The sequence below is a fragment of the Rhododendron vialii genome, chromosome 12a (genome assembly GCF_030253575.1).
Source record: "Rhododendron vialii isolate Sample 1 chromosome 12a, ASM3025357v1".
In the NCBI taxonomy this organism is placed as follows: domain Eukaryota; kingdom Viridiplantae; phylum Streptophyta; class Magnoliopsida; order Ericales; family Ericaceae; genus Rhododendron; species Rhododendron vialii.
The window spans coordinates 16,254,175-16,280,575 of NC_080568.1; the positions used below are offsets into that span (position 1 = coordinate 16,254,175).

Sequence of the window (26,401 nt, forward strand, 5' to 3'; positions counted from 1 at the left end):
ATATAATTCAAGAATTGCAGCTCCAAAATGCTGAATGCAGCAAGGATGAATTTATTTAAGGACTGCAGCGAGCATCAAAGAAATTTCAAAACAAAGAAAGCTATTTAGATATATCTTGATTAAGAAATTTGTTTCAGCTTGATGTTGCATTTTTGCTATCTGGAGTTACTAGAATATCTTCTCTTGTTGTAGTACTTCAAGGTTGGAAAGTAAAGACCAAGAGTTAGAAGCAACTACTTTAGCATATTCCACTCCATGTCACCTTGACTAGTGACATGAAACCTTCCCCAAAAGATTCTAGAGAACAATAGGAAGACAAAACAGAGCACAACATTGGTTTCCAAATGTGGAGCCAATTTTCTTAAGAACAAAAATATAGTGACAATAAAGCATAGATTTGGACCAAGTTTAATAAGTTCATGCAAAATAACTTGCACTCTCCGTGAAAACTAAATTTGTCAACTAAAGAGCAAATAGATTCAAACAAGATTCTTGTGTTCCATAGTAATTTTCAGGTCCAGGCATGTTGTTTACCTTGCCTTGCCAGTCCATATCCGGTATCCATGCCTACCTCTAAAGGAAATATCCTTCATATTCAAAACTGGGAATCCAGATAGAATCCTAGACAACCCCAACCATCTAAGTTTTTTTTTTTTTTTATTCATATTCAAAGCAGGCCATCAACTTACATACCAGTGAGAAGAGAGCCAAGGAATCTGCGTCTCATTAGGTTATATTATTTTTTATTATTTTTATGTTTGGATGAGCAAAACAGGTATAGGGGGCCATTGTTTCAGAGGTATTCTGAGAGCAGCCACTTTGTGCATATTGCCAAAGGTTAGGTCTGTCTCCAATCCTCTACCGCCCATACCCCCAATGATTGGGGACTTCATGGGTTATGTTATTGTTGTTGTTGGATGAGAAACAAAAGAAATACGTAAAACAAGAAAGGAAGTAAAACAGATCAAGGACAACAAGTCCACCTATAAACAAGTAGGGAAAAAAGCACAACATAACAAATCATATATTGCTCTCCAATCCGGTACTCAAAAAAATAAGTCGCAATATCCACACCTCAAAACTCAAGCATTCTCTCCAGCCAAATAAATAAACATGGGCACTTGAACTAATTTGGCTGGTGTACTGTATAGACTACCCCAAAAATGGGCATCACACTTCCTTCTAAGTTGCATTCTCTAACTAAACTTCAACCAGTACAAACTCAATCAATTTAGCTAGTCGCACAACAGATCTTTCGGTCATAGTGGTTTCTGTAGATTTTTCGTCTTTATATTTTTCATTTTCCTTCTGTTGTCCAGACAAGTTTGCGGGCATTTTTGTTACTAGCCCAGCATTTTCAAGAAAATGCACGACTTTTATAGAGGTGTATTTTTGTTCATCCAACATGTGAGATTTAATTCACTTTCTAAATACAGATAATATGTACTATACATTTTCTATATAAAAATGGAGAACATTCCCTGCAGAAAGGAGAAAATGACCTACAACCTGCCACGCAGGTTTTCATATGCAGTAAACATTCAACACATGCACATTGTAATTCCTTTAACGTGATATTAATTATATGGAGAAGAAGGACGAGTACTCATACCTTTAGCAATTGGACCCCCTCTTGAAAAGTAAGCCATAAGGTCTTTCTCGAGTACTGTACAGCCAATCAATCGCAATAGTCAGCACAAACAAGTGTATAGCTATGAAGAATGGATTTACAAGATACAAATACGATACAACACGGATACAGCTGTAACAGAAACTCTGAAAAACTAGGATATGGGTATAGCCAAAATACGTTAGACTACGAAGTATCATTACAATATTTTACCATTGCAGTACGTATAATGCAAGTATGGTGAGAACCGTTTTGTGCTCTTCGTGTGCAAAAGTGTTGTACACAAGTTTACACGGTTACTTGTTGAAATCCAATTTTATGAACACATGTATGCCACAATAAATGTATTAAAAACAATTAAAAATATTGATACAATTTTCATCATAATAAATCTTCCTCTCTCTAAAAAGTAAAGTATTAGACATTAACATTATCTGAATCCCTATTTCCTAACAATTTACTCAACTACTGTGCAAGAAGTGCCACAATCTTAATTTCATAAAGTTCAAATACATGACCAAGACTAACCAAAAGGGATCCGATATTTCAATAATCAAAAAATTAATTCATACACAGTCGATGCTTATGAAATATGCATCCGTGATTATGGGAGGAGAATCAGCATGCAATAAGGATACAACTCCCATATAGAAGTTATTTGTGCAAAATAGGAGTATACCCACTTGATAGGAATATTAAAATCGTTTATATTAACTTTCATATAATAACATCAGAATCTACATCACATTGATAATGGTTCACAGAAATTTAAAGGCTCAAATGGATATTGTTTTCCAATGGCTTCAAGCTCTTTCTGGCATCTTTCATTCAAACTGTCAAACAATTCAACAAACAAGCGGTCCACACTGTCCATAACCTGCATGAAAAAGCTAGGCATCTTAACATCACACAGGTTATAACCTTTGTTAATTGGGGATCCTTACACTCATAAGCCACCAACTCAATTACCTCAGAATAGTGCTCCTTGATCTCCATCTCAACATCAAGACCTGTAAACTCGCACAAGTGTCTGTGGGTAAAGGAATCCTCTGCTCTGAAAACAGGACCTACCTCAAAAACACAGCCAAAATCACCACAAATGGCCATTTGATTATGAAGCTGAGGTGACTGAGCTAGACATGCAGGTTGCCCTTTGTAGTCCAGCCTGAAAATAGCTGAGCCACCCTCACTAGAGCCTGCTATCAACTTTGGGGTATGAATCCCCACAAAGCCTTCAGATAGCAAGAACTGCCCGAACATCTGTAGAACAACTTAAACTGAATTAAAAACCAGTCTACTAGTCACGCCATGTGCTCAAGTCTAAGTGTAAAACAAAAATGAAAGAAAAAGGAAAATTGGTATGTACAGCTGTAACAAAACATACGTGTCATACAGAGTGCATGAACAATAATAAAGATGAAAAACTATTGCCAAAATAGCCTACACTAAACTACTGTTTGAAATTGATAGCAACCACAAAAAGAACACCGAGCAATTACAAATGAGAAGGCAATAATTATATCAAAAATCAACCTTGCTTTGAAAGAAGGCTAGTACAAATCGAACAAAAAGAGTGCATACACAATCATTGCCAACAAATAAACAGAGGATCTAGAAAACCCATGAATGGTCCACTACTGCAGTGAGTTAAATGGTATAGTCAAGCCTATATAAACGATTGGTAATGCCTACATGATAACCTTGAAGATAAAGAATCTGATGGCCAAAGATCCACAGCCATTTTTGAATGTCAATAAGTCATTTTGTGATCTTAAGTTCTCCTTTTCTTCTCCCTTTGAATATACAACAGTTGAAAGCAACTACAAATACACCAAAGGTAAAGAAGGTGAAAATGGGGTTAAGCGCAGGTTGTGGTGGCTACTGTGGTGATCATTCATGGGGATGCCGAACAGAGAAAAGTGGAAATCTTGCAGTAATGAATAATGATGATCCAAGAAGAGTGATTAATCTTCTCTTGCCCTTTGTTCTACGTTCTAGGATGTCAACTTAATATTGCCAAAATGGGAGATAAAGAAAATTACGTAAGCAGTTCCAACCATAGTTGCACGGAGCGGGAGAAGGAGCAGGGGAATATAGAAGCTCCCAAGGTTAGGAGGGTGAAAGGAACGTGTACCTATATCATGAACATAATATAGCATAGATATGCACTTTAACATTACAATCATTTTAGGGAGCAAAAATATGGTCAAGTCCACCATAAGTGTATGAGTTCTTTTCAAGAGATCATGCTTGGACTATATATGAGTTCATCAACAAGACTAATTATACATGGATCGAACAAAAACTCCTATCTTCGTAAGGAGTGTGCTCCCATCTCAATGGGAGCGGGCTCCTGTCAAGCTTCTTAGGTGGGAGCTACCCCACTTTAGGAGCTCCTTGCTACTAGGGTTGCGAACAAGCAAGGATGGCACATTCTATACTAGAATTAATTTCATTACCCACCAAGTTATATAAGCTCGCCACCCGTGTTAAAATCATGATTCCATCTCTGTCCAAGAAGGTGGCAAAAAGCCAATTGTCACAACCCAAGGGTGAATATAGTAATATCAATTAAAAATAGTTCATTATCTGAAAACCAATGTTGTAGTTTGTTTTATCACCGTCATTGGAAAGTAAGGAAAGAAATATTTTGTTATATCTCATCTAGCCTCTTTGGACTGTGTGGGAGTCAATAATCTACAAATCTCCATCTCTAAAATCACTCCAACTAGTCATGTGTTCGATGCATGTTGCATTGTGATCCTTTATGTGTAAGCACACAAGAAAGTATTCAGTGTACATATGGGTACTTGGAGGTCCTCCGCAAGAAAGTATTCAGTGTACATACACATACGGGTACTTGGAGGTCCTCTGCCCCACTAAGGCTACCGGCGGACCATCCTTGCCTCCTTGGCTTCCTCACACCCACGCATTTAATGGCAACTCCGCATTTGAGGTACCTCCGTACTTACGGTGGCTCTGCACAACACCCTAGGCTAGGAGCAAGGCCTATGTACCTTACTTGGGACCTAAGAAGGAATGTGGATTGGAGGCTAGAGTAAAGGGATTGTCAAGGGTCACCTCCGAGGTGAGCTCCAACTTGACCTGACATAGAGAGAGGGGGGTTCGCCAATGGCCCAACGTCATCCCAACGTATGAGGATCTCTGCAGTATCCCGCCTAATAAGCAAATGCATAAGGGTCTGTATCATACCCAATGTTCTAAATGGCGCTTGGCACTAGTCGGGCGGTGACCCGTCGCCAAGCACCTAGCCCACCTAGGCACCGCCGAGCCAATTGGCATTTTTTTTTTTTAAAATTAATATTTTTAATATATTATGTATATATTTTATATACTCCAGCCAACACACATGCACTGTTGCACAGTAGCACAAAGCACCCCACGCCACGCATGCACATTGCTCAAAGAAAAAGGACAGCTGGAGTGCTATATTCCTGATAAAAAAAAAGTACTATTTTGTACTATATTAGTGTATCTTTTAATAAAGGACAGCTGTGATTCAAAGAAAATTAAAAAATGGCAGCCTTGTTGCAGCCTTTTGACTTGAATAGGCAGTTGTGCAATGAAGGATAGCTTTGTTGCAGCCTTTTCACTAGAATAGGCAGGCTTTTTGACCTTTTGATAGCATATTAGCAGAAAATGTGGTAATCCTTTTACTCTTTCAATCCTTCTTCTCCGTTTTACTGGTTCGAAAAATTGCCGTCAAGGCCCGTCGAGGCCTACCAGGCTGCCAAGTCTAAGCGCCGCCAAAGGCCGCCTATCTCCGCCAAAGCCTTTCTAGCCCGCCAAACGAACCACCGAGGGGCGTAGGCTGGCGGTGACCTGCCGCCGAGCACCTAGGCGGCCATTTAGAACATTGATCATACCTACCACCGGGCCATGACACAGGTATCAGCCAACTGTCTGGGAGTTCCTTCTTGCAGAACTCCAGTACTGGTTATAACACTAAAAGAGGAACCCGTACTCTGGTGAGCATTAATGAGGAGAGTCGCCTTCTCCTCCAAGGCTCTAGAGCTCCTATATAAGGAGTTAACTCTCATTAAAGACAAGCATTCAATACACAGCTACTCTCCACTACCATCCCCCTCTCTCTCTCTGAGGCTGCCCCAAGCTCTCTCCTCCTGCACCTCCAATGGTCCTGAGTCACTGTAGTAACCACCATACGCCCAGAGGGCAACCTCAAGTACTCTTCCCACCTCTCATACTCACACTACACTCAACAGTACCCTTCAACAGCAAGTCATTCATTTGATACAGATTGTACTGGATCTTTTCCTTCACAGATTGTACATGATTTTTTTTTTTAAATCCTGACTTCTTTCATCTCTTCTTTTTTTAAAGCAGGAGCCACATTTTTATCACCAGATCCACCAGCCACCGGCAATAATTTCTTAACCACTGTCAAAAGGATGACTTGCTTCATAGACCCTTCTTTGCTAGCAACAATATTGATAAACATTCCAAGAAACCGTGCTATAGATTTCAAAAAAAAAAAAATGAGAAGACAGAGGGATGGATGCACTGTGAAGAATATAAACCACATAATGCAAACTTACTAACTTACGTTTTCAACTTGGCATTGAATGCGATGAATCCCTTGATTACTAGGTGTGCGCAGGTCAAGAACCCAAAAAATTTAGACGGGTATCCTGATTGACACAGTTGTTCTCCAGCCTACACCCATCGAAAAACAAAATTGACAAACAATTGAGAAGGCAGTAAGCACATGAATACAATTCATCACAATCACAAAGCTCGTTATGATATCCACAATCGTTACGATACAATTTAATATGTAGGATTCATCAACTACAAGCACCCAATAAGTTACGTGTGAAAGATAATGCAAAACCGATATACCTGCAAAGTCTTGTCAATTTCAACTTCACTAAGTGCAGCATCCTCGATATTAATAGGTAAGGTAGGCACTGCCTTGCTAACGCAGCAAACCTTCCTCACTTGAATTTCCACCTGCAATGCTAAAATAGGTTCTTTTAAGTTTTAACAACTTATGTCAATATCCTAACAGATATCACAAGTCATTTTCCAGACTTTACCCATCACAAAAAGATTAAGGTGAAAGTACACGGAGACCCCCTCAACTATGCCTTTTTTTCACGAAGACCCCCTAACATTTAAAACTGCTCATACAGACCCCCTCAACTATATGAAATGAAAAATTGGCTAACTCTGTTAACGGAATGAGGAAAAATGACGATTCTACCCCTAAAAAGTCGTCCACACTGACCCCCTCATCTATAAAAATCGTCTACACCCCTTCATCTTAACGGTGTTTTTGACAAAAGGGTGTTAATTGGTAACGGTTATAGTTGAGGGGGTTTGTATGGGCGGTTTTAAATGTTAGGGGGTCTCCATGGAAAAAAGGCAAGGTTGAGGGGGTCTCCATGGAAAAAAGGCAAGGTTGAGGGGGTCTCTGTGTACTTTTACCAAAGATTAAAAAAAACCCAAAAATTGTGCCAAAAGCCAATGGGTATCTAACTAATGCCAAAAGAGATAACATCATCCAGAATTCAAATTTGCTAAGAAAATCCCTAAGTGTTCTAAACTAGTGTAAATAAAAATAAAATTGAGATCATTCCCAAACAGCATTGAATAGATCAAAGAACCCACTGAATGTAGTTTGCAAGAACACGAACTAGGTGAAGTGAGAAAAGTCAAAAAGGTAGCTCCTCTATATGTCAGCACTGGGAGTCATGCTTCAACCAAATAGTAATTACCTCAAGAACACAGGTAGGGAGTTGGGGCTTTGATAGAGGATTCCTCAGGGTGTAAAAGCACAAATATATAGAAATCCATGTATATAAATGTAACTCAAGTTAAGATATACGTATTTATTTATACCTACTTAGAAGCACCATAAATGTGTCCGATAAATATATATCGTCAAGATCCTAACACAAATTTCATATCATTTCCCAACTTAACGCACCATATGTACACAGAAATAAAAACCAAAATTGCGCCGCATATTTAAATGGATGTTTACCAAATGCCAACAAAGGATAACATCATGAACATTTTCCAAGTTTAAAAAAATCCCTTAAAGCATTCTAAACTAGGGGAATTAAGATCAATCATAAACTTGCACATACAATTGTATTCCTTTTCTCTTACCAAGCAAGGCTACCATACACAATGTAAAACGGGTATTCAATATTCCAACCACAAAAGAACGTAGCACCACACAAAAAAAAAAAATAGTTCTTCGCTAGCGCCCACAAAAGTATATAACATATCTGCGCAGAAAACCTGTAAGTTTTCCCGCCACAAGTCCTTGTACTACAAAATGACTCGTGGAATTGACTGCAAAATGTGAACCACAGATTTCACCTTTGTTTTCATACAAATGTAAATGCAAAGTGAAGAGAGCATACTGCATATGCATACCATCCAGAGTTTTAAGTAAACTGATCGACGCAATGCATATAGCACTACACAAATAATAGGTGGGGCATCTGGTGTCCATTCCCAGTACGCTATGTAGAACACAATTGCAGAACCCTAAGGCCTTGTTCTTCCTAAATTAGTTGGTCTGGTACTATCTCAGGTATTATTTACTTCTCATAGTTTCTTGTTTAGCTTTTTATCAAAAAAGTTTTACAAGCAATCATTCCTCAACGAGAAGAAATAAAGAAGTACAAAAATGAGAACCAAATTGTACAAAGATCATAAGACAACATTAAAACAAGAAAGACAGCATCCTTTTTCATGTTTAGCAACTTTGTTGCGTTCGGTCATAATTTTCTCTCCCTCTGTCCCATAAAGTTAGTCCCTTACGAAACTACGTGCAATTTTTAAGCTTAAAGACAATGTACTTACTCAAATAATTTTTTGTGCAATATCAGTCTTGTTCAATAGATCTCGATGAGGTCTTTTGAAAGGTGCAAAATAAATTGAAATTTTATTTTAGTAAATACATTATTTTTAAGTTCAAAAATTGCAGGGGATTAACTTTATGAGACGGAAAGAGTATTTTTAAACTCTTTTTGTTGAGACAATAAGGAGCACTTCAAATTTGATGTAAATTTAACAAAAATTCAGAAAGAACAAACACCAAACCCATCATTTAGGAAGAACCAAGCCTTAACATTGCTGCGTAATTTTATTTGTTTTATACCTGCTGAGAAGCACCTTCGATGGGGCTAATGGGCACAGAAACAGTCCCCTCAACATCAACATACGACTCCCTACTCAAACCCGTGGCAAACTTCACCATCCCAAGGCTAACCACGTACGCACTGCACAGTGAACCCCTTCTCTCTAACAATCAGAAACGCCATCTTCTTGCTGATGGCGCGAACAGTGCCTGGCCCTACGCGAGCACCGTCCGGTCCTTGAGCTCCTCTGTCAGCGACCCACCTCGGTCCACTCGCGGTCTGTGACGGCCTTAGACTGGAGCTCCTCCAAGGGTACATCACCGTAGTGGGCCACAAGGGGGTCGGGGGCGTCAGGAGAGGTAGCGGAGGAGAGGGAGGAGGCAGCGGCCCTGGAGTGGAGTTTTTGCTGCTTGGCGGTTTCTTTCTTGGCGGCTTTTTTGCCGATGGAGCTCGCATTGTTGTAGGCGGCGTCTGGTTGTTCTTCTTCTCTGGGATTGAGAGGGTTTTGTGTGTGGGATGACATTGGGACGAGGAGAGAGGGATTGAGAGGGTTTTGATTTGATCCGGATATTTCTGTATGTTGCTGGTTGGGCTGCGATCGAGCCAAGCCAAACTTTGGCATGCTCGGGGGCTTAGCTTGCAAGAAAAATGGTGGGCTCGAGCTCGGCTCAAACTCGAGTCAAGCTATAGATTGGGTAAATTATAGATAACCCCCTCCAACTATGCCTCGAACACACTTAACCCCCTATAACTAATTTTTTTAGCACTTAACCCCTTTTAACTAATGGAAACTCTTCTTATGTTTGTATTCTGTTAGGAACTGGATGATAAATGTCATGTGCAGGTCACATGTCCTCCCATTCCAAAATTGTGGATATTATTGCCTTTCCCTCTAGTTTCTCTCTCTCTCCTCTACCCTACCAAATGCTCCTCCGATCCCCACATAAACGACGCCTCCTACTCCGGCGAATAAACCCACCCTCATCCAACTAACTGCAATTCCCTCAGAACCACCTGCACCAAGTTCTCATCAAGAGCCACTCCTGCCGGACACTCATCTGCCCACCCTCCGCCGCTGCCATACCTACCCCCCTCTATCTCTCTAGAAAAACACACAACCCACTCTCTCTCTCTACACAATAGATAAGTCTAGTAAAATTCAATCGATACTATTTCATATCTCGCGAGGTCTAGCGGAGAAGATGGAGTTGACAGTATCATACTGGTGCCACAGGTGCACCCCATTCGTCTGCACCTGCTCCGAACAAATGGTAGTTCCCCCCACCGCAACAACAGATTCATGGAGGCGGTCACCGCTGCACAGCCATCATCGGATTGCCCCCGTCCCTTCTCCGCTGCCACCATGTAAATGATCGGGCCCACCCGCCTCGATCCGGACTGGGACTCCAACCTCCAATCCCGTCCGCAGCGGCGGACCCACGTTTACGAACATCAGAACATGGATGGGGGGTTTAATAATGATGGAGGTCGGGCTGACCATATGGAGATTACCTGGTGGGGGGTTTGTAGGGGGGAGGTTCGCCGGGGGAGGAGGGCTAGGGAGAGGGAGATCCCAGCCATGTCACTGAGATGAATATATACTGAAAAGAGTTGAAGACTAAGAAAAGATATACTGCAGATGCGTGTTTTCATCAGGGGCAAAATGGTAAATTGAGGCCTCTCCATTTCGGAAGTCAGCCGAATAAAAGTTTTCATTAGTTAGGAGGTTAAGTGCCAAAAAAAATAGTTAGACGGGGTTATGTGCCTATGAGTCATAGTTGGAGGGGGTTAACTGTAAATTACCCTTATCAAAATAATTTACTCTAAAAAAAATTCAAACAACCTCATTGTACATGGCACGTATGATGAGTCTCAACACACTCAACCAATAACCTTGTAACTAGGGCTCAATCAATCAAATACCTTTACATATGTATATGCACACATACATAAAAAAAATTGCAAGGCTCATAAAAATAAGTCAAGCATATATAATTCACACATAATCACAATGTTAACCTATTTAACAAATAAAGTAAACACGGGTCTCTACAATCTCCCCTTCTAAAAGGAATTTCATCCCCGAAATTTAACAAGTGAAGTCCAAAAACTAACAACTAATCCAAGGGCACACCGATTCTAAGACTGAATGGGTCTAACCAACGCTATGGATCAAGTGGTCGCAACATTCCAATAACAAGAATAATACCAAGTCATCAAATCAACAATTACAAAAAAATAAAAAAACATAATAATCGTATTAATTAATAATATACAACACATGATTTCAAAAACATAAACAACTCATCATGTGAATATAAACTGAAACATATCTTGAATTAAAGAATAAACAAGTACAAAATGAGCTTCCTATTTATCAATCCACAAGGAGGAAGTCAACAAGTATCTGCAAAAGCAATTAATCCATTTATACCTCATCATCATTCAAGTACCCTCATCACTAAATCACTAAACAATAAAAGGTTCTCTTTATAACATGTCCCAATTTATATCATTCGAACTATTTAGAGCTCTCGGCCATTGCTGCAAACGTGATTTCCTAATTTTACACCTCAACCATTCACACGTCCAAATTAAATCACATGGTTTCGTCAAATGATTTTTTTTCTTAGAAAAAAAGACTGGAAAAATATAACACATCAAGTCCAAATTACACTTTTAAAGCAACTCAAGTCCACGGTCCCACACTGTCTAATTAAAACTCAATTCTTTAATTCAACAACAGGCTAGACACATACAACTAATAAAGTAAAATACCAATGAAAAAGGCAACACATGACTTTAATAGAAATGTAAATCAAACACATTGCCAAGTACGCAATTAAGGGAAAGGTACAAACAGTTTTTTTTTTTTTTAGGGGGGGGAGGGTGGGGTTTCTTCAAACCTAAAACAAAAAATACAAATTAGATACATATTTTTTTCTAACATTCATAAATGTCTATAAATGGTTTGTTTCCAAGTGAGAAAAAGAAATACATTCAACACTATTCAACAGCAAAATAGAATGAAAAATTTTAACTTCCCAGATTATTATGCTTCAAGCCAAAGGATATCAAACACCCTAATACAACCCCAAACATAACGACTAATGATCTAGGTTTATAAACTTTAGTGTATAAAATCATTTAAATACGCCATTACAAGGTCAAACACTAGGCTCTACTTTTATGACTCTAATCACATCAAGTTCTTGCTTTGTGCACATACTCGTGAAATATGCTATTGTACAATTGAAAGGGGGAAAAAAAATCATCCACTGAAATTAAACTCAATGGAGACTATTTGTCAAACAGTAATATTATCTTAAACATCAAATACTAATTTAAAGTCCAAAAGTATACAACAACTATCCAATTTACATACCAAGGCAACAAGCATTCTCATCCCAACCATTTTTTTTTCATTTGTTATCCGTGGAGATCAATAACCAATTCAAACATACACCCCACCTCATTTTTCTTTTCAAATTTCATCCCAAAGAAAAACAAATTATCATCTACAAATATGTAAACGAGGGTGTCCTGTTGGAGACAAAGAATATTAGCTCAACAAAGCAATAAACCACGAGAGGAAAAGAAAAAATGCAATAGCAAGCAAAATGCAATAAAAGCTACCCCTTACTCAAAGGAAGGCCACATTAGATCCTACCACTTTTTCATCTATCTACAAAAACCTCGCATTGTCATCTTTCCTCAGTCATTTTTGTGGCACATTTTTTTAAACACGTTCAATAATCTAAACCCCATTCACTCCCACATTAAAATTCCTTTAGCAGGTTAATCATCAATTTCAAGCATCTACATAAGCACAACATCAAAGGATTTTTACTGAACATAACAATAGAGCGCATTCACAAAAGGGAATCACATTCCTCTCCTATCTAGTTTTGTTCTATTCCAAAAGACTAACAAGACTATGATCTAATCATTTACCCCAAAAAAAGACTGATCTAATCAACCATTGAATACAATGTTACTCTCCAATGTTCAATACCACAAATTTCCACATGTTAAAGGATTTCAAGTTCTACAATGCATGTCACTTAAAACACCACATTATATACATCATTCATAACAATCACATGTTGCAAATTCTCCTTCCTCATGTACACTACCATGCCACTACTACGATCTACATTTGTATCTACCTCTCTCTTGTGAGCAATTAATTATGTGACTAAGAATGCAACTAATCAACACCTCTTTTAATAACTAAGCTTAACACAACGTCATGCATATACACCCATAGTACTTGGTTCAACTCAATCTTACAAATTATAATTTCCATACTTTATTTCATTGCATACTTCACTTCTAAATCTAACACGATAATAGGTCAATGCAAACATGTTCTCCTAAAGTCAAGGGAAACCAAAAATGACAAGGCAAAGCGAAAATATGATATTACAAATAAAGATATCCGCACATTAGGTTTGCACCTAAAAACATGTCTTAATTATCTTGTTACGGTGATGGGCGGCACTAGAAATTTGTCCCGAAGCACCCCGGTTGGTCGCTCTCCAAGTCAAATACTAACATCGTTCTCAACACCATTTGTGTCATACCATAATATTACGTACCTAGGGGAAAATACTAACAGCATTGAACACATTACCAAATTATAAGCTATACCTTACACAAACTCATATACCCATATACCTACACAATGGTTCATATTGAAGTTACTAACGATAATCAATATCAAATCCTTCACAAATTTTCAAACCACGAGGATTATAATACACAGGCATGAGAGCTAGCATGTCAATAGTTAAACAAGCTAGGGAATCTTAGTCCCTCCTAAGTACCTTTCAAACCATTTTCACCCAATCAGATTTTCACAGCAATACATGAGATCCCAATATAATCTCAATTTAGGCTTATCAAGCTTAATACCATCAAATTAGTCAACAAGAACTACTCGTCCAAGAAACTACACCCCTTTTTAAGAAAAAATAAGTAACCGATCCAATCTTTTCTTTTCTTTTTTCCAGAAAACATACCCACCATAAGCATGACTCCTTTCCTTTCCCATTTCAATTTCCAAAGCCAAGTTTCAGGTCAAAGAATAATGACTTTTCAAAATCATGCAATCAAGTATAATACTACACATTGAACTCACATGCAACCAATAATGTGATAAACTTGGCATTCATATAAAAATGATACATTTAAACCATACTATCTTGCAAAATTTCATAATCAAACATATATAAAACCAGAAAATGAACAAAGTATTTTGCATACAACTATACGTGAAGCTGACATCTTACTATTTCAACATATGATAGCAAATTTTATTCTCTCTCTTTCTTGTCAAAACTATTAGGCATATGTGAAAACTTTCAAAATTACTAAGCGTATGATTTAGCTCAGCAAACATAACTCAATCATTCACGTAATCTCAATAAGCATTAAGGATGTCACCTTACGGCACATAAAAAGCACGTGGGCACCTTAACCACATAAGATTCATGTAGACATGTAATTCATACAACACGTAACACACCAATCATATTATTTAGCTAATTCCCATCTATCCAACGCACATGAGGAACGATCCCATCCCACGGCTACCAAGTATTCAAACCCGGTAGCTCTGATACCATGTTGTCACGCCCCAAATTTTATATATTTCGGAAAATATGATTTGAAAGTGTGATTAACTATGACTAAGTTTAAAAATATGATATTCACCAATAAGAAAAGATTTTTCGTTTTTCAATTATGCATCAAGTGCTTTACCTTTGCTTTACCTTGGCACGTAAAGCACTTGAGCTGCCCTACATAGATACGTCTCCAAGCATCAAACATCGGCTACATGAAAATTTTAAGTTTTTCCCCCTTACAATCTCTCAAGCAACAGGACTATCATAGCAAAACTTTAACTTCAGAAGTAAGAAAACATTCTTAAATTACATGTTTTTATACCAATACTTCTAAACTTGTGACTAACTTTCTAGAAACTAAATAGCAAAAAAAAAACTTCTCTTGGTGATTTGAATGGATTGTGTAGACCGTGTTTAGGGCACTTGGGTAAGCTTTCCAAGAATGGTTGCCTACGCAGACAACAATTAAAAATCTTTGTGCGCAGATAATTTAGAATGAGATGAAATATTAATTGCCTACATTTGTGAGAGAAGAGAAAGATTGATTACATAACCTAGATATAGAACTCTTGTGACTACCAACTACCTAGAGGATCCAGAATTGTATTCAAGTTGGGAGGATTTCCTATCCATTTCCCTGCACTAAAAATGGTGACAACGAGGTTAATTAGTATTTGATAGTAAAGATGCGACAAAGTTGGAGTCATGCTTCTGGGACTGACAACGTAATTATCATCATATTCATCAAATGAATCTCATTGCTTTAAACTACAGGTACAACAAACTATTAGCTGCATCTAATATGGCCAACCACAGATCATCAATTTCCAAACATATACACGACACAAAAATCAAACGAGACACCCAACAAAAACCCAATTTTTAAAGTTCAATAATCACAATACTCCATAGAAATTTCAAGGAAAGAGAAAGCCCTAGCCTTTGAGATCAAATAAAAATCAAACCCTATTCTAATTCATGATGTTGCTCCATACCTATATTCGAGAAGAAATCGAAAGGGAAAGTGAAGACTTGAAATTTACAGCCATCGTCAATCTTAAGCAAAAATACTTACATGATTTGGATTGTCTATGAGCATTTAAAGTAGATGAGAGAGAGAGGGGGGAGGACATACTAGTTTGGAGCTGTTCCGAAGAGATTTTCGAGAAGATCCGGTTAAGACGGGTTACTTTAGTCTGATCCGGCACCGCAAGATGGTCTAAGAGTACATTTTCTCACAAAGCACAGAAAAGGAAGAGACTTGAGAAAGCAATCAGGCATAGTGGTTTAGGAAAATCAGCAAAAGCCCACAAAATGCGCCTAGCCACGCTATATGCCGGGAAACAAGTACACGAGAAAAAGACAATCTGCCCCTTACCAGAAAAACACAATCCATTTAGAATACAGCGGGCATTTTGGTCAAGCTGTGCCAAAAAGAAAGCCATTCCAAAGTACAAACTCTTTCTTCTAACGGGACATTACCACGAGGATGTAACTCTTCATTGGGCCTAAATCTAAGGCTTCCTATTTAAATGGAAAAAATACCAAACTATCGATCAGCTTAGGCACATAACCCCAAGGGGTTGGCCTAGTGGTCAATGGGACTTCGGGGTTTGCTCCCTCATAAGGTCTCAGGTTCGAAACCTCTTAGGAGCTATAAACTCCTTTGCGACCAATCCATATAGAGCATTGCTCTGGCTTTAATTGGGAAACCCACAAGTGGGCAGTGGGATTGGTGCCCTAGGATTAGTCGACGTGCACTTAAGCTGGCCCGGACACCTTGGTTATCAAACAAAAAACAGCTTAGACACATATAGTATGATAAAACGGTAAAATTAGTGGTCCATTCGCACCAAGGGAAAATAAACTCCTTAAATCCAACACCCAATGTGGAAATTCTACAACAGCATGCTGACTTGACCAACTTGGTGATGTAGAAAGCAAAAAGAGAACCCGTGCAAAGAAGAAAAGCCACATCATAAGTTAGTCATATTTCAATCCAACAAAAAAACACAAAAAAACTACAATGAACAAAAACTACTTGAAGGGGATACATATCCCTCTCCCTTTCTCTCTTCCTGTCTCTTCATTCAGGTATTCATACAATGTTTTCAGAAATTTAGCCTATAAAGAACTCACATTTCTAAGCCTATGTTGTATTTACACCTTTTTCGTATCCTCATTTTTTGTTTAAATTCTTACTATAGAAGAAAATCTATTATCATGAAGAAAAAGAAATGACTGGTGCACAAATTTTTATTGGTGTTTAGGGAAAAACCAAATTTGTATACCCTACTTAGAAACTCAAACATACGTAGTCAACATATTCTCAACCCAAGTTCAAAGTATGGCTCAAAGGACAAAGATGAGTACCTAAACACAATCAAAAAGGGGAAAAATATAAAGCTACCTTTTCCAATCAGCCAAAACAAAAGGTCATCACTTGTAAGCACTATCTCAGCTTTTATATCATCAACTTCAACAATTTGGAATATGGATTTCAGCATCTATAAGGCTGTTAAATAACTATTTCAGCACTTAATCTCCAATATGGTACTGAATGCATGCTTTCAAAAAGGTAGTTTCAGTAATATACATTACGTCCAAACAGCTAGTTTATACCCTTCAGTAACATTCAGTCACTACTCTTCATGAGCAAAAAAAATTGATAAAAGCAGTAATTATTAGAACTAAAATAGCGGAACGCCTAGCCAGAAGCAGCATGCCTCGAGAATTTTCAAAAAGGAATTAGGATATTCACATGCAAAAATTGTTATCTACAAGAAAATTCAAATAATCAAATCGTTATCATCAATTAACTAAAAATCCTCAACTGAAATTTATTGCACCGCACTAAAACTCATTGTCGCAGAAACAAACAAACCAAATAGTAATAAAAAAAAGGTTCTATTCGCACAAAGGTGGAGTAAATTATTAAAGTTTTGCTTAGTACAAAATGATACCGTTGACTGTTCCTTCCCAATGAGCCTATGAGTAGAAAATGGAACAAATAAAGCCTTAAGACCCGAACTGAATGCATGAAAAATTAGAAACTTCAAAGAAGCCAAAGAGTGATAAAAACCTAATGAACAGAAATTACCATTATTGGAATTTCAGGAGTTGGCTTCGAAATGGAAGAGTATTGGTGATAGCGACACTTAGCATGTGTTAGACATTTGGCAACCTGTAACACAAATTGGAAACTGAAAAACAAAACCCAGAAACTGCAAATTGAAAAGAAAAAATCTAAGCCCTCAATGTAATGCTACTTTGGACGACCCAGTCTCACTGAGCGACAAATTTAGTTGGAGAAGCAACTGGGCTTGGGCTCTCTCGATCCTATCATAAAAAGTTCAAGCTATCAAAAATCACCCCAGTCCTTCTCGTCTTTGTGATCCAGTACAGAAACCAACTAAAAATAAGAAGGCCCTCTGAAATTTGAAAGTGTAAGTGGTACTTGTAACCATAGCATAGCCAACAAAAAAAAAAAACTAAGTCAAGCACAACCAATAAACAAACAATACCCGACATAGAATTCTAATGTTTAATGGTACTGCATCACAAAACCATGTTCAAATGGACAAATATCTAGAGTTCAAATGACACAATTCAAGTGCGGCACATGTCACAAACTATTTGAAATCCTACCCTTTTTCATAATCACATCTATCAGAGCCTTCCCCGCCAGCCAACATATATAGAATTTAAACTATTTTGGATGCCCTCAACCCTCTTTACCTCATGACCCATTGTTGGGCATTTAGTCAAACACCTAGTAGCCGCTATCTTCTAATGTTTTTCCACTCTTTAATTCCCTAACCAATGGGTTATGGCTAAGCATTGTAACTCAGTTTAACAAAAACTATATAATAGCGCACTATTAGGAGAAAGTGCTAGAAAGTAAATTTAAGGACAAATTCAATGCAACTCATTTACCCTACTTTCATTAACACATTATTAATTACACAGTCATCAAAACAACCAAGACAGTTGTGACATGAGCAAATTGAAAGAAGCCTAACTCTTGACCAAGAAGGTTATCAGTGAGAAATCAAATTGAATGAATAAAAAAAAAAGACACGAACATGTTCATTATGCTCCAAAAATTACAGAAAGAGAAGTTTTACCAGTGAGCGTAAAAGTGAACATCATTTAATAAGCTTGACTGATATGTTTAGATCAATTCTTTACCGAGCTTGTTGATATGAAAACTAGAAAACAAATGAAAATACAAAGAAATTACCAAAACAAAGATCTTGTCAAACACAAATCATTCCAAATTCATCAATCCTCAACGCTGAATTAATAAGAGAGAGGGGATGATTGTTGGCTTTAGATTTAGAGGGTTTGTAGACAGATGGAGATTATAGAGAAGGGTTTGTAGACAGATGGAGATTACAGAGAAGGGTTTGTGGTGAAAGATTTTGTGTCTTCAAAATTGGGATAGATATAGGATTATTAAGATTGGTAGCTGATCCATTATACCAACATGCCTATTCACCAGTTAGCTGTACTATTTATCACAATACACAGTTTTTTCCTTCTTTTGTAATGGGAACCTATGATTCGCAATGCCTGTTAAAGAGTGTCTCAACTACTTGGCCAACCTATGGTCAAGCACAAAAAGTTCAAAATGCATTGTTCTTGCCAACCAGTAGGCTTTGTGGCCAGGAACTCACTGGCTGTTAAGTGCTTTGATTTTTAATAAACCAAGAAAACAAATATAAGGTCCTAACCTATAAATGATAAAGTACTGACCACGTCTAAGTTTCAGCTTTTATCATTGTCTTTACATGGCTAGAAGTGAATGAAAGGCCAGACAGAAACTATTACCTATCCATGCTGCTTTCAAGAAGGCCTGTAAGGAGCGGAAGTAGACAAGTGCAGGTATCCAATCAAAAAGCGTATCACATCAGCAAGAACCTACAAGTGGCAACACATGAAAAGAGGTAAATTCAGATAGTTTGATAACAAACCTCAACACAACCCCCCCCCCCCCCCCCCCCCCCCCCCCCCCAAAAAAAAAAAAAACAAAAAAACAAAAAAAAAAGTTTAAAGTGTTCTAAAATGAAGTTGAGCTTACAGCATGATCAGCCATCTTCTCCATGGCATCAATGGCCCCCCTAACATCATGCCTTTTCGGTGGACTATCTGTGACAAATACGACAGAATGTTCAGCAACCTTTAAATATATATTAGCAGAAATGCAAAAATATGTAGGAGAAGATCTTCAGTCGTTCTATGGCCCACTATTTCTGATGAATGAATATCTCCTTGCAAACAAAAATGATTGAAGAGCAGTAATAGGAGATGTTTGTAATAAATTCTCATCTAATTTTTCCCCTTTCAGGAAGAAATTGCAATAAATGAGAATGAAAGCAAATAGGTACAAAACTGATAAACCCACGATCAACAGCCAACTTAAGTATTCGTTATGATCACAAGCTCAAGTGAGGGTCTGACCCGGGCGTTCACTAAAGCAGAAGTTTCCAGATGTGAAATACTCCATAGATAGATGACAACCACTATGCTACAATTCAATATTACTCATCGCTACCACACACACAATGCCACAATAAGTTCATACAAGGGGCACCATGTCTCTTTCCAAATGCACTTGTAATGTAAGTCATCATGATAGTGTTAGCCAATACAAATGCAATATTGCATCTAAAGCATAAGTTTATTTTCTATCAACTAGCATCTAAAATGTTGTAAAATATGAGAAGAGTCCCTATAAAATCTACAAGAGTCAGGTACTTCTATTGTGAAATACTCCATAGATAGATGGCAACCACTCCAATTTCAAGAATATGCACACAACCCATCACGATAAGTATTAACTTTCACAATTAAAGTGAAGTATGTATATGCACAGCCAAGAAGTGGTAAAACTGAACTTCAAGGTGCACAAAAGCAAGCAGAGTGGCGGTTCTTGTTTTAAAACAATGCACTAAGGGACTTGCCAATATTTATATTCAAAAAATAATGTGAATAAACATAATGCGCACTCGTAAGCACACCCAAGCAATAAGCAAGTAAACCAAACAGGAAAAGCACAAATTTTAAATCCAAAAGCACAAAAATATCATAGCCATAATGCTTGAGAGTCTAAAAATTTGCAAGGGAAGAGATCTGATTATATTTGTTATCAACAATAAGAACTACAATGAATAAGTATAAAGTCCAACATGTGTCACTGAAAATGGATACATGCATAAATTGTAGTCTGCCTCAAAACTTCATGTTTATAGCTCCAAAGAATTTTATACTTTAGAACACCACAAATGGCAACATAATTGACACAAGAATATCCCTCTTTGCCAAAAGGGAGCATGTAAAGGGTACCGAGTTATAAACTATGTTAGCAAATTAGTTTCAATTTGGTTCAAGCGACAAACATTCAACAAAACAATGTTTTCTCATCTATTCCAACAAAAAACATTTCCAAGATCATTATGACTATTTTTTGTGCATTTTGTCTAGCTAAAGGCCCACTGCCTCTAAATTTTGAGCTTATCACAATTGATTGTTTTCTTCTAAGCAAATTGACAAGCAAATAAATAACAAAAGATATTAGAATTTATTTGAATCTCTAAACTCTAGATTGTGTAATGAAGGTGTATAAAGCAAACTAATGTTTGGGAATCCCTCCTAATCATCGAAACGGTATCTCGCGCAGATCATCATAAAAAAAAAAAGCGTAAGGAAAGCAAGTCAGAAAAGGGAAAAACAAAGGTAAGCAAACCGGATAGGCATCAATGGCAGAAGGCACAGCTACTATCTATCTGCAAGCCATTGATTTCTTCAGCAGTTACTCTCCACAATTCCTCTCAGCAGCAGCTCAATAAATTCCTTTGTAACCAAGCTTGGAAACATAACAAATCCAGTTCATTAAGCGAAATAACAATGGAAATCAGACAAACCCAGTTACGTATGCATCCATGAAAGAGTAAAGTAAAATCATAGTCTCGAAACGGAGCCAAATCGTACCTTTCTCAAGTAACTAGTGTCACCACTCGTGCGTTGCATGAAACGCATGCTCAGTATAATAGTTTAGATATGAGTTTCAATAAGTTGTCTAATACGTGCATTGTATAGTCGTTAAACATGTGCAAATGGTATAGCAAACGTATGCAGCTGCGGTGGAGAGACAAGACAAAAGGGTTGGAGTTATAGTTGCCAAATTGATGCATGTGAACATGGTGAAGCTGGCAACGGAACTACAACAACAACAAAACTCATGTAGTCTCCAATCATTGGGGTATGGGTGGAGGAGGATTAGAGACAGACCTAACCTTTGGCAACGGAACTAATTACCAAAAAATCTGGAAGATAAGCCGACAATTACAGAGTTGCTAACTAAAACCAGAGTAGTCAGCCTTCCTAATTTAAACTTGCATTTTCTACCTACGTACATACGAGTAACATACAAGCTCATAATCCTTACATAGGCCATACTAATTTGACTGATGGTGGTAGTTCAAAAATATAAATTCAATTGATCAGTCAAAAATATGAATTCAATCACGTTATTCAGTTCAAGCCCAGTCATGTGGACCAAACACCAAGGTGTGCAATTCTACATTTACATTAGGGTTCAGCACTAATGCGTGGTAGGTTGACAGGTTGTGTCCACAAACAAATGACTTCCACCTATCGCCAAAGAAAAATCCAGCAACATCTGAGGAGAGAGCTTCTTGGATGTCCTAATGTTCAAGTCCTCAAGAGAGGCCAAGGGGTGAACTACATCATCTCCCCTCCTTTGCCTTCGTCCTCTGCTACTACCACCACTTGATAACCAACAATATAAATCCATCAAAAACTTCGATACTTAATATCTACAACGCTTACTAAATAATCAACCAACTTTGGAAAGAGCTAATGCTTGGCATCTCACCTCCAAATAGGCTTCCACGACCAAAAATAGCTGGAAGATATCAAATGGGTCATGCATACCAGCGCCACCACCCATTCCTTGTTTGAGTGCATCCTCACCATATTGATAACAGATCTCACGAAAGGAAATGTATCTGGCTCCTTCGAATCTGCCTAGAGTTACATATCAAACCAATCATCAAAAACCAGAGGTATCAAATGCTATCTTAGAATCTGGTTTGTTATTCCTTTTTTTAAACCTCTACGCAAAAAACGAACTACAAGAGATCTGTTCTTGAAATCCCTTCACTTTATTTATGTTCTTTAATGTGATTGTATCTATGCATAAGATGGCTTAATGAACGCATTTGATCTATGGTTGCTCCCTAGCTAGGATCAATATATAACTCCAACAATGCTACGCTTGCCATTTCAATCCGAGGAGGGAAAGAGATATGGAGAGGGAAAATGAAGGACAAGGAGGAAGAATAAAAGATTCCAAATTCAATCCTCATGTTTGGTTGTGTAGAGAAAATAATAGATCTATTTGATATATAACCGCAACCCTCACCCAAATAGAGATGTGGAAACTAAAGTGGTTTAATGCCCATGTATAATCTTTAAAAATAAACCATCGAGCAAAAAGATTGTAACCTACTTAAGAAACTCGTCATGCCAATTTTGAAGTGTCTCAAATGACTTGAGTATATTCACATCATATACAAGGATGCAGACTTTCTTGCCCAGCCATGTCCCAAATCTAAAAAACGCGATTAACACATAAATTCAGCATATGTGAGTAAACTAATATGTCGTTTCATGCAAAATACATAGATTAGTATTAGGTTGAGCTGATTACACACTTCCAAAGTGACCGGTTTTCCATCAATCTTTGGTTCTTTTGTGACAAAATCGGCTCCAATTGTAGACATATATTGTTGCCTGAATTTCTTGTAGATATATCTGGAGTAATCGTTAAAGAACCACAAACATTACAGTGGTTTCTAACACAATGAACTCAAATGCAGGGGGCACATGGCACCGTTTATGCACTAAAATGACGTAGTTTTCAAGCATTGAAAACCCCGTTGTAAAACTGATATGCACTTGGTTAAGTAATCCCTCCGCCATTTACCACAGCGAAAAATACTAAAAATGCATTCTCATATACTTTGTAATACAATGTTACTCTAATCTAGAAATCAAACATGGCATAATATTAAAATCACTAAGTAGCAATTTTATTTGTCACTTTTTAACGAAAACCCTGTCTGCTAATACACCAGCAGTAAATGATCTTGCAAAAGTGGTGTTTATATGCCCAAGTTTAGGATGCTGATTCATCAAAGATGTCTTCCCTACCCTGAAGAAAACACAACAGGAATTAGAAGGAATGAAGTATTACGTGATTTCGAAACAAAACAAACTCCCATGATGCTTTAAACCAAGCCAGAGAAACAAACCCAATTGCCAAATCAAATATTAACGACCAGCATCATACCCGATATAGCCGAGGACGATGACCTTGAGCAAAGCCAAAGCCCGAAATACATCTCCTCAGGAAACTCTTCAAACTAGGCAAAATAATGGAGAATACAAAACCCCGATCCAATCCATACCTAATCACGTTCTTGATCTTTAGAAACTGTATCCAGAAACCCTAACTAGACAATAAGCCTACTCAAGAAACTCTTCAAAACACAAAAAAAACTATCCACGACCCATTACTCATCTCAGTATTTCAAATAATGGTTCATACTAAGAAAAAATTTTGAAAAACAAATTGCACAAAAAAGATTTAAAATCCGCAACTCTTTAGTCCAAAAATACTAAAAACTTCCCTACAAACCCACAACAAATTTAACAAAATGATACAAAACCCACAAAGCTTTAGTAAAATTTCTGAAAGGTAATTAATAAAATTATCAGTTTGTCTTTGTATGATTTAGTCTTACCGTTTCAAAGATCGTCGACGGGAAGGGTTACCGTTTCAAAGATCGTCGACGGACTACCCTTCCCCTAGTAGACTGCTGTCCAACATGAGAAATCTGCAAACATACACGAACAACTCATAGTTTTCTTGGCAAGGTCATCGTCCGTTACCGGTCCAGGACAGAAATAAACGTCATTGCCCGTAATCTTCTTCGAAAACAGTACCTACTAACGGCACCTTCTTCTGAGCTTTCTTGGCAAGGTACTGGGCAACGCCATCGTCCGTAATCTTCTTCGAAGACGATCTCTTCCTCCTCCTGCCATCGTCGCTGTCCTCAGAATCGCGGCGCCGTCGGCCGTGGTGGCTGTGACTCCGCTGCGGCGGCGAGTCCTGGCTGTCCGCATTGGAATCGGATGCTGACGCCGGGTCGGAGTCTGGTCTTGTTCTTCTTCGTTTGCGTGAATCGTCATCGTGTGCAGGGGACGAGTGCGGTGAATCGTCATCGTGTGCAGGGATGGGTTTTCTTGTGTGGGTTTGGCCGTTGGGGGAGCGGATTGGGGAGCGTGGGTGGGGCGGACCGGGCGGTGTGAGAGTGGAAGAAATTGTGTATAAAAGAGAATTTGAATGCTTGGTCGGTGATAAGTAGGGCCGTAAACCAGCCGAGCCTAGCTGAGTTTTAGAGTGTTCGAGCTTGGCTCGCCAAAAATTTAGTTAGCTCGAGCTCGTAACGAGCTGCAGGACTCGAGCTCGAGCTCGAGCTCGGCTCGAGATGCACTTGCAGAACTCGAGCTCGGCTCGTTTATGAAACAAATATATATATATATATAAGTAGGGCTGTAAACGAGCCGAGCCGAGCCGAGTTTTAGAGTGTTCGAGCTCGGCTCGCCAAAAATTTAGTTGGCTTGAGCTCGTGACGAGCTGCAGGACTCGAGCTCGAGCTCGGCTCGAGATGCACTTACAGAGCTCGAGCTCGGCTCGTTTATTAAACAAATATATATATATATATATATATATATATATATATATATATATATACACACACACATAAACGAGCCGAGCTCAAGCTCTGTAAGTAATCATAAACGAGCCGAGTGAGCCGAACTCGAGCTCTGTAAGTAATATATATATATATATATATATATATAATAAAAAATAGTTGGGCTCGCGAGCCAATTCGAGCCGAGTTTCGACTAGCTCGAGCTCGGCTCGTTTCATAAACGAGCCGAACATTTTAGCTCGAACTCGTTCGTTTGTGTCTCGAACTGAGCCGAGCCGAGCCGAGCCTCGAGCCGCTCGCAAGCGGCTCGGATCGTTTGCAGCCCTAGTGATAAGTAGGGTTTCACGCGCAGGTCCCACCCTTCAAATGTTTGGTCGGTGATAAGTAGGGTTTCACGCGCGGATCCCACCCCTCAAAATGTATTGGGTTTTATTCTTCCTATAAGACTGCAAGTGGATAGTGAAATTGGTCTTCCTCCGAGATTAGTTGATTTGTGCGTAAGTAGATCCACAGACACTTGAGTTACGTTAAAAAAAATGTTTTAAGTTGTAGACTTTGAACACAAAGACAATATCATCAAATATGAAAATTTGAAAACCAATTCATACAATCAAGGTAGGGATAGAAACTATTGTGCTCCGAAGTTTCCAAAAATAATATGTGGGAGTGGTTTTTTTTTTGGTTAATTCCAAACAAGCTAGTAAAAGTTTGTAATTGAGTTAGGAAGCAGGAATAAGCAATCAACACAATTAAATTCTTTCATTAGTGGATATAGGAAAGGGAAATTTTAGCACATACTCTCAGGGCGACACGACAACATAAACTCAACAAATTTTAGCACATAGGAAAGGGAAATTTTAGCATATACTCTCAGGGCGACACGACTACACAAACAAGATTCATATTGGATATAAAATTCATTACCAATTTAAAGATATAACTCATTTTTTATCCAGTTAGAATTGAACGAGGGACTACTAAATCCGGACGGAGGGAGTACTTGTTTGCCAAACATGCCCTTTTATTTTCTTCGTTTCTCCGAGGAAGACACCCTCCCTTTCTCCTAAAAGCATTTTCATTTACTCCATCTGTTCCTAAATGAGAGTCCATGTAACTATTTTGGACATTTAAAAAAGGAAAATGATAATGCCAAAGCTGTTTTTTTTAGTGCCAAAACTCTAGTGAATAAAAGAC

General features: G+C 38.2%; 2 long non-coding RNA genes and 1 pseudogene across 2 annotated transcripts; 1 reads left to right on the forward strand and 2 right to left on the reverse strand.

The window, feature by feature from the left end:
- On the forward strand, positions 1-2,725 carry LOC131310190 (uncharacterized). The gene is made up of 2 exons (XR_009195142.1): positions 1-775; positions 932-2,725. It is a non-coding gene; the product is annotated as an uncharacterized LOC131310190 (long non-coding RNA).
- Positions 2,317-9,675, reverse strand: LOC131310185 (aspartate--tRNA ligase 2, cytoplasmic-like; annotated as a pseudogene).
- Positions 9,676-16,935: 7,260 nt separating this feature from the next.
- LOC131310189 (uncharacterized) lies at positions 16,936-24,686 on the reverse strand. The gene is made up of 10 exons (XR_009195141.1): positions 24,381-24,686; positions 24,264-24,325; positions 23,779-23,896; positions 23,141-23,640; positions 22,300-23,037; positions 21,148-21,267; positions 19,483-19,550; positions 19,233-19,322; positions 17,500-17,623; positions 16,936-17,387 (listed from the first exon to the last, which is right to left on the reverse strand). It is a non-coding gene; the product is annotated as an uncharacterized LOC131310189 (long non-coding RNA).
- Between the last annotated feature and the right edge of the window lie 1,715 nt (positions 24,687-26,401).